Genomic DNA, 9,072 nt, shown 5'->3' on the forward strand with positions numbered 1-9,072 from the left:
GCGGCGGGGCTGGGCCCACACCCCGAGCCGCCCGCCGCCCGCCGCCCGCCGCTCGCCGCTCACCCGCGTCCCGGTTCCGTTCCGCTCCGCCTCTTGCTCCCGGCGGCCGGAGGCGACCTGCTTCCGGGTCCGTCTGCGGACGGCGTCCCCCTCTGCCCTCCGGCGCCGCACGCCAGCGTCCACAGGTTCCGAGGCTCGCGCGTTCCGGGGCACGTCCTCCAGTCGGCCCTAGCACGCGGGGGCCACACGGGTCCCCAAACCCCACCCGAGCCCTCCCCGCCTGGGTCCGCAGAGGTCCCCAAACCCCACCCTGGCCGGGGTCCCCAAGCCCTCCACCCCGTTCTTTCTCGCCGCGGGGAGGCAATAATAATTACCTACAAATATGAAAACTGGATGTTAAGCATGAAAACATATATACTGCTAATAATTAAACTAAAAACTAAAAACTACAGATGCGTGTATAGCAGGCTTCTTTCAATGCTATAAACATTTGTGGAATGAGTGAATGAACTATGTAAAACATATCTGGAAGATGAATTGGAAAATAAAAGTAATTTTTTGTGTTATAGCAATAGGTTTATGGAAGGTTTAAAATAATTTTCGTGGCTTTATTTTAATATCTTTTAAATAATACCGTGCACACAATTCCTTTGCTACCTTAGACATTTCCCCCAACTTGCCTTTATTGGAAGACTAGCCCTTATAGTCTGGAAAAAGAAAAATTCTACAGTCAAATTAAGATTGAGAAATGCCAAAAAATTGAGTCACAGTGAGATTTCACTTTCAAAAAAGAACTCCTGGTGCAAACCCATTCCTTGGCAGGTTCTCCATCTCCAAAATGGCAACTCCATCGTCCTGGTTGCTCAAGCCCAGTGCCTGCAGGAATCATGGATTCCTCTCTTTTTCTCACAAGTTATCTATCACTATGTTCAAAATATATTTGAGATCCTATCAATCATCCCTGCCTTGGCTGCCACCATCCTGATCCATCTCTCTCCTGGCCCCCACCCTGCCACCTTACAGTCTGTCTCCACACAGCCCCCACTTAAGGAGTCCAGGGCTAATGTTGGATCCCGGGTGCCACCAGCTGGCAGAGAGGCAAAACCAGAGCTCTATCATTTAACCCAGCGCAGGGGTTCATTCTGCAGAGCAGGGGGAAGGACTTGAGGCCTGGACCCACAGGGGGCTGTGTGGCCCCCGCGTGCTAGGGCCGAGTGGTCGGCTGAGTGGTCGGCTCTGGAAGCCTGAGGGTCTCCATCAGCACCAAGAAACTGCAGCTGGCCTGTGCTCTGTGCCTGGGCAGCCCTGCAGCTGAGTCCTCCCCACAGACCTCCCAGGGAGCTGCCGTCAGGCTGTCCGGATGACCTTTACGTGGACAAATGACTCAGAGTCAGAGGGACCCTTAGACCCTCCTTACTTATGCATGGGTGCTGGGTGTGGTGGATGATATGGCTGAGAGCTCCTGGGTCTCTCTTCTCTCTGATTGGGCACAGGCTGGACCATGATCTTCATAGTTCTGTTGTCTACACCAGGACTTCCCTGGCAGTCCAGCAGTTAAGACTCTGTGCTTCCAACGTGGGCAGTGCAGGTTTGATCCCTGGTGGGGGAACTAGGATCACAGCGTGGTCAAAAAAAAAAAAAGTCAACACCACCCCATGCTTACTCTGTTCTAGGCACATCTCTATTTTTAATGCATTTGATTCTCGTTGCAACATTAGGGACTAGATATTGTTATTATTTTGATTTTATGAGGAAACAGGTCACACAGGTGTAAATGACAGAGCCAAGTTTCTAAACTAGGCAGCTGAATCCCAGAAGGCATTTTCCTGTTTCTTGTGCTCAGATCTTACTTATGTCAGCTCCACATGCATGTCTGCCTTCGTGGCTAACTATGGTATATTGATATACCATAAACCACTGTGACTTTTATACTTGGAAGTCAGTTTGGCTGGACCTATATATATTCGTTTTCAGATTCTTTTCCATTTTAGGTTATTACAAGATACTGAATATTGTTCCCTGTGCTATGCAGTAGGTCCTTGTCATTTGTCTATTTTGTATATAGTAATGTATATATGTTAATCCCAAACTCCTAGTTTATCCCTCCGACAAGGAACATTTCTAATAGGTACTCTCTCCTAAACGCTCCTGTTAAGGGTTGAATTTGCCGTGTGTGTGTGTGTGTGTGTGTGTGTGTGTGTGTGTGTGTGTGTGTGTGTGTGGATTCAGTGTCAGGGAAGGCTGGAGTCAGCAGGCAGTGCCTGTAATACCTTTTAGTAAGCATAAGGGGGCGCTGTGGGCACGTCCCTGAGAGATGCGGAGGCCGTTGCACAGGGGCACCAACTCTGCCTCCCGGTGCTCAGTGCCCCAGGGGCCCAGCGCTGCCTTCCAGTGCCTGCCCAGGCCACCCTTCACGGGGCCATCTTGACAGAACGCAGGGAGGGTGGGCCCGGCGCTAAGGAGGGGAGCTGATCTGCACAGAGAGGACCTTCCTTCTTCACTGCGGGGGGCAGGTGAGCCGGGCTGCTCACCTCTAGCAGTGGGGCCTCAGTAGGGCTAGTGCTAGGGCTTTAAATGCTTAGGGAAATTCATAGGGAAGCCATCTAGACATGGGGCTTTCTTGGGGGGAAAACTGAAAAATTTAGAGATTCTATTTCTTTTTTTAAAAAATATTTTTTGTTTATTTATTTACTTACTTATTTTTGGTTGCATTGAGTCTTCGTTGCTGCACGCGTGCTTTCCCTAGTTGCAGCCGGCGGGGGCTAATCTTTGTTGTGATGCATGGGCTTCTCATTGCGGTGACTTCTCTTGTTGTGGAGCACAGGCTCTAGGTGCTCAGGCTTCAGTAGTTGTAGTACACGGGCTCAGTAGTTGTGGCTAGCAGGCTCTAGAGCCCAGGCTCAGTAGTTGTGGCCCATGAGCTTAGTTGTGCCGCAGCATGTGGGATCTTCCCAGACCAAGGCTGGAACCCATGTCCCCTGCATTGGCAGGCAGATTCTTAACCACTGTGCCACCAGGAAAGTCCCAGAGATTCTGTTTCTTTAGCAGATATAGGACATTTTAGATTTACTATGTATTCTTCTGTTTCTTTTGGGAAACTGATCTCCAAGGAATTTGTCTATTTCATCTTTGTGGTCAATTATATGGGCGTAAATTTATTAATGTTATTCCTTTAAGTCTCACCCTCCCCTGGACTGGGTTGTTCTCCATCATTTCCCATTTCCAACTCAACTGTCCATTTCCGTCTGAGGATGTCAGTGGGTGTTATTCTATGGGGTGGCATGGGCCTGGGGCAGAGCAGTGGCAGAATCCAGGCCCATGCCCTGGGGCAGCAGGGGCCTGGTGGGGCTGTCCCTGGGGCCTGATCAACCAGCCCCCAGGTTTCCTGTCTGCCAATATCTCAGGCTCCCTGGTGATGCAGGGGGTGGGGGAGGGGAGGACACGGATTCCACACCCAAAAGAACAGAGAGACAAATTATTTTATCAGAAATAAAGGGAAGGCAGAGTCAAGATGGCAGTGTGGGAAGATGCGGAGTTAGCGTCTCCTCACAACTAGGGCACCTGCCGTCTGCTGGTGGGGGACTGAGACGGGAAGAACCCCAGAGTGAACCAGTAGGACGTAGGGGGGCTGAGGGGGGAGGAGAAGTGAAGGCCAGGCAGGATCAGCACCCCTGAGGCCAGGGAGATCAGGAGAGGCAGGCAGGAGGGGGCCCTCCCAGACCCCAGACCAGAGGAGCAGGAGAGAAAAGGAGGGCGTTTGTCCCTCCCACTCGAGTCCAGGAAGACTGCTGGGCTCCCAGGTGAGGTCCTCTGCCCTCTGAGACCAGGGTTGGGGGGCACGCCTGGGCCCCTTCTGTTCCTTGAGCCTGAGCCCCACCCCCCACAGCTCCCAGGGTCTTTTCCAGCCCTGTGGGTCCTGAGCATTGGCCCTGCCAAACGCCCAAACCTCGCCCTTGCTTAGGCCCCGCCCTCCACAGCCAAGGCCACCCCCCCTTTTTTTTTTTCCTTTTCCCTCCTCCTCTTTGTTACTATTGTGGTACTGATGTACCTTCCAGTTGTTGATTCACCTCTATTTTTATTTTTACATTCTTTTTAACATATCTGTTAGTTTCCCAGTCATATTTTATTTTTTACTTTGTTTTGTTTTGTTTTGTTTTTTTGCCACGCCATGCGGCTTTCGGGATCTTGGTTCCCGAGCCTGGGGTCGGGCCAAAGCTCCTGCAGTGGGAGCCCCAAGTCCAAACCACTGGACTAACAGAGAACCTCAGACCCCAGGGACTATACATTGGAGTGAGGTCTCATGGAGGTCCTCCTCTCAGCACCAAGACCCAGCTCTACCCAATAGCCTACAAACTCCAGTGTTGGAAGCATCAGGCCAAACAACCAGTAAAGCAGGAACACAATACCACTCATTAAAAAAAAAAAAATGATATGGCAAAAAAATATGTCACAGATGAAGGAGCAAGGTAAAAACCTACAAGACCAAATAAATGAAGAGGAAATAGGTAATCTACCTGAAAAAGAATTCAGAGTAATGATAGTAAAGATGATCCAGAATCTTGGAAGTAGAATGGAAGCACAGATTGAGAAAATACAAGAAATGTTTAACAAAGATCTAGAAGAACTAAAGAACAAACAAAGATGAACAACACAATAACTGAACTGAAAAATACACTAGAAGGAATCAATAACAGAATAACTGAGGCAGAAGAACAAATAAGTGAGCTGGAAAACAAAATGGTGGAAATGACTGCTGAGGAGCAGAATAAAGAAAAGAGAATGAAAAGAATTGAAGACAATCTCAGAGACCTCTGGGATAACACTAAATGCACCAACATTCGAATTATAGGGGTCCCAGAAGAAGAAGAGAAAAAGAAAGGGTCTGAAAAAATATTTGAAGAGATTATAGTTGAAAACTTCCCAAACATGGGAAAGGAAATAGTCACCCAAGTCTAGGAAGCACAGAGAGTCCCATACAGGATGAACCCTAGGAAAAACACACCAAGACACATATTAATCAAACTAACAAAAATTAAATTCAAAGAAAAAATATTAAAAGCAGCAAGGGAAAAACAAAAATTAACATACAAAGGAATCCCCATAAGGTTATCAGCTGATTTTTCAGTGGAAACTCTACAGGCCAGAAGGGAGTGGCAGGATATACTTAAAGTGGTGAAAGAGAAAAATCTACAACCAAGATTACTCTACCCAGCAAGGATCCCATTCACATTCGATGGAGAAATCAAAAACTTTTCAGACAAACAAAAGCTAAGAGACTTCAGCACCACCAAACCAGCTTTACAACAAATGCTAAAGGAACTTCTCTAAGCAGGAAACACAAGAGAAGAAGAAGACCCACATAAACAAACCCAAAACAATAAAGAAAATGGTAATAGGAACATACATATTGATAATAACCTTGAATGTAAATGGATTAAATGCCCCAGCCAAAAGACACAGACTGGCTGAATGGATACAAAAAACAAGACCCATATATATGCTATCTACAAGAGACCCACTTCAGACCTAGGGACACATACAGACTGAAAGTGAAGGGATGGAAAAAGATATTACATGCAAATGGAAACCAAAAGAAAGCTGGAGTAGCAATACTCATATCAGATAAAATAGACTTTAAAATAAAGACTGTTAAGAGAGATGAGGGACACTACATAATGATCAAAGGATCAATCCAAGAAGAAGATATAACAATTATAAATGTTTATGCACGCAACATAGGAACAATACATAAGGCAAATGCTAACAACCATGAAAGGAGAAATCGACAGTAACACAATAATAGTAGGGGACTTTAACACCCCACTTACAGCAATGAACAGATCATCCAAAAATAAAATAAATAAGAAACACAAGCTTTAAATGACACAATAGACCAGATAGATCTAATGGATATTTGTAGAACATTCCACCCCAAAATGGCAGAGTACACTTTCTTCAAGTGCTCACGGGACATTCTCCAGGATAGATCACATCTTGGGTCACAAATCAAGCTTGGAAAACTTAAGAAAATTGAAATCGTATCAAGCTTCTTTTCTGATCACAATGCTATGAGACTGGAAATCAATTACAGGAAAAAAACTGTAAAGAACACAAATAAATGAAGGCTAAACAGTGTGCTACTAAATAACCAAGAGATCACTGAAGAAATCAAAGAAGAACTTAAAAAATACATAGAAACAAATGACAATGAAAACATGATGACCCAAAAACTATGGGATGCAGCAAAAGCATTTCTAATAGGGAAGTTTATAGCAATTCAATCTCACCTCAAGAAACAAGAAAAATCTCAAATAAACAATCTAACCCTACACTTAAAACAACTAGAGAAAGAAGAACAAAGAAAACCCAAAGTCAGTAGAAGGAAAGAAATCATAAAGATCAGAGCAGAAGTAAATGAAATAGAAACGAAGAAAACAATAGCAAAGATCAATAAAACTAAAAGCTGGTTCTTTGAGAAGATAAACAAAATTGATAAACACTTAGCCAGACTCATCAAGAAAAAAAGGGAGAGGACGCAAATCAATACAATTAGAAATGAAAAAGGAGAGATCACAACTGACACTGCAGAAATACAAAGGATTATAAGAGACTACTACAAACAACTGTGTGCCAATAAAATGGACAACCACAAAGAAAGGGATGAATTCTTGGAAAGGTACAATTTTCCAAGACTGAACCAGGAAGAATTAAAAAATATAAACAGACCTATCACAAGTAATGAAATTGAAACCGTAATTAAAAATCTTCCAACAAACAAAAGTCCAGGACCAGATAGCATCACAGGCGAATTATACCAAACATTTAGAGAAGAGCTAACACTGATCCTTCTCAAATTCTTCCAAAAAATTGCAGAGAGAGAAACACTCCCAAATTCATGCTATGAAGCCACCATCATCCTGATACCAAAACCAGAAAAAGATATCACAAAAAACGAAAATTATAGACCAATATCACTGATGAACATAGATGCAAAAATCCTGAACAAAATACTAGCAAACAGAATCCAAAAGCACATTAAAAGGATCATACACCATGATCAACTGGATTTATCCCAGGGATGCAAGGATTCTTCAACATATGCAAATCAATCAATGTGATACACCACATTAACAATTAAGGAATAAAAACCATATGATCATCTCAATAGATGCAGAAAAAGCTTTTGACAAAATTCAATACCCACTTATGATAAAAACTCTCCAGAAAATGGGCATGGAGGGAACCTACCTCAACATAATAAAGGCCATATATGACAAACCCACAGCAAGCATCATACTCAATGGTGAAAAACTGAAAGCATTTCCACTAATATCAGGAACAAGACAAGGATGTCCCCTCTCCCCACTCTTTTTTTTTTTTTTTTTGTGGTACGCGGGCCTCTCACTGTTGTGGCCTCTCCCGTTTCGGAGCACAGGCTCCGGACGTGCAAGCTCAGCGGCCATGGCTCATGGGCCCAGCCACTCCGCAGCATGTGGGATCCTCCTGGACTGGGGCACGAACCCGTGTCCCCTGAATCGGCAGGCAGACTCTCAACCACTGCGCCACCAGGGAAGCCCTCGCCACTCTTATTCAACATAGTTTTGGAAGTCCTAGCCACAGCAATCAGAGAAGAAAAAGAAATAAAAGGAATACAAATTGGAAGGAAGTAAATGTTTGCCAATGACATGACACTGTATGTAGAAAATCCTAAAGATGCCACCAGAAAACTACTAGAACTAATCAATGAATTTGGTAAGGTTGCAGGATACAAAATTAATGCACAGAAATCTCTGGCATTCCTATACACCACCAACAAAAAATCAGAAAGAGAAATTAAGGAAACACTTCCATTTACCATTACAACAAAAAGAATAAAATACCCAGGAATAAACCTGCTTAAGGAGGCGAAAGACTTGTACTCATAAAACTATAAAACACTGATGAAAGAAATCAAAGATGACATAAACAGATGGAGAAATATACCATGTTCTTGGATTGGAAGAATCAATATTGTGAAATGACTATACTACCCAAAGCAATCTACAGATTCAATGCAATCCCTATCAAACTACCAATGGCATTCTTCATAGAATTAGAACAAAAAATCCTACAATTTGTATGGAAATACAAAAGACCCCGAATAGCCAAAGCGATCTTGAGAAACAAAAATGGAGTTGGAGGAATCAGGCTCCCCAACTTCAAAGTATACCACAAAGCTACAGCAATCAAGACAGTATGGTACTGGCACAAAAACAGAAATATAGATCAACGGTACAGGATAGAATGCCCAGAGATAAACCCACTCACATATGGGCACCTAATTTATGACAAAGGAGGCAGGAACATACAGTGGAGAAAAGACAGCCTCTTCAATAAGTGGTGCTGGGAAAACAAAAAGCTACATGTAAAAGAATGAAATTAGAACACTACATAACACCAAACACAAAAATAAACTCCAAATGGATTAAAGACTTAAATCTAAGACCAGACACTATAAAACTTTTAGAGGAAAGCATAGGAAAAACACTCTTTGACATAAACTGCTGCAAGATCTTTTTGACCCACCTCCTAGAGTAAGAGAAACAAAAGCAAAAATGAACAAATGGGACTTAATTAAACTTAAAAGCTTTTGCAAAGGAAACCATAAACAAGACAAAAAGACAGCCTTCAGAATGGGAGCAAATATTTGCAAGTGAAACAATAGACAAAGGATTAATCTCCAAAATATATAAACAGCTCATGGAGCTCAATATCAAAAAAAAAAACAGAGAGCTTCTAGATGGCAGAAGAATAAGACACGGAGATCACCCTCCCCCCCCACAAATACATCAGAAATACATCTACATGTGGAACAACTCCTACAGAACACCTACTGAAGGCTGGCAGAAGACCTCAGACCTCCCAAAAGGCAAGAAACTCCCCACGTACCTGGGTAGGGCAAAAGAAAAAAGAAAAAACAGAGACAAAAGAATAGGGAGGGGACCTGCACCAGTGGGAGGGAGCTGTGAAGGAGGAAAGTTTTCCACACACTAGGAAACCCCTTCTCGGGTGAAGACTGCGGGTGGTGGAGGG

The sequence above is a fragment of the Lipotes vexillifer genome, unplaced genomic scaffold (assembly GCF_000442215.2).
Source record: "Lipotes vexillifer unplaced genomic scaffold, Lipotes_vexillifer_v1.1 scaffold1783, whole genome shotgun sequence".
NCBI lineage: Eukaryota > Metazoa > Chordata > Mammalia > Artiodactyla > Lipotidae > Lipotes > Lipotes vexillifer.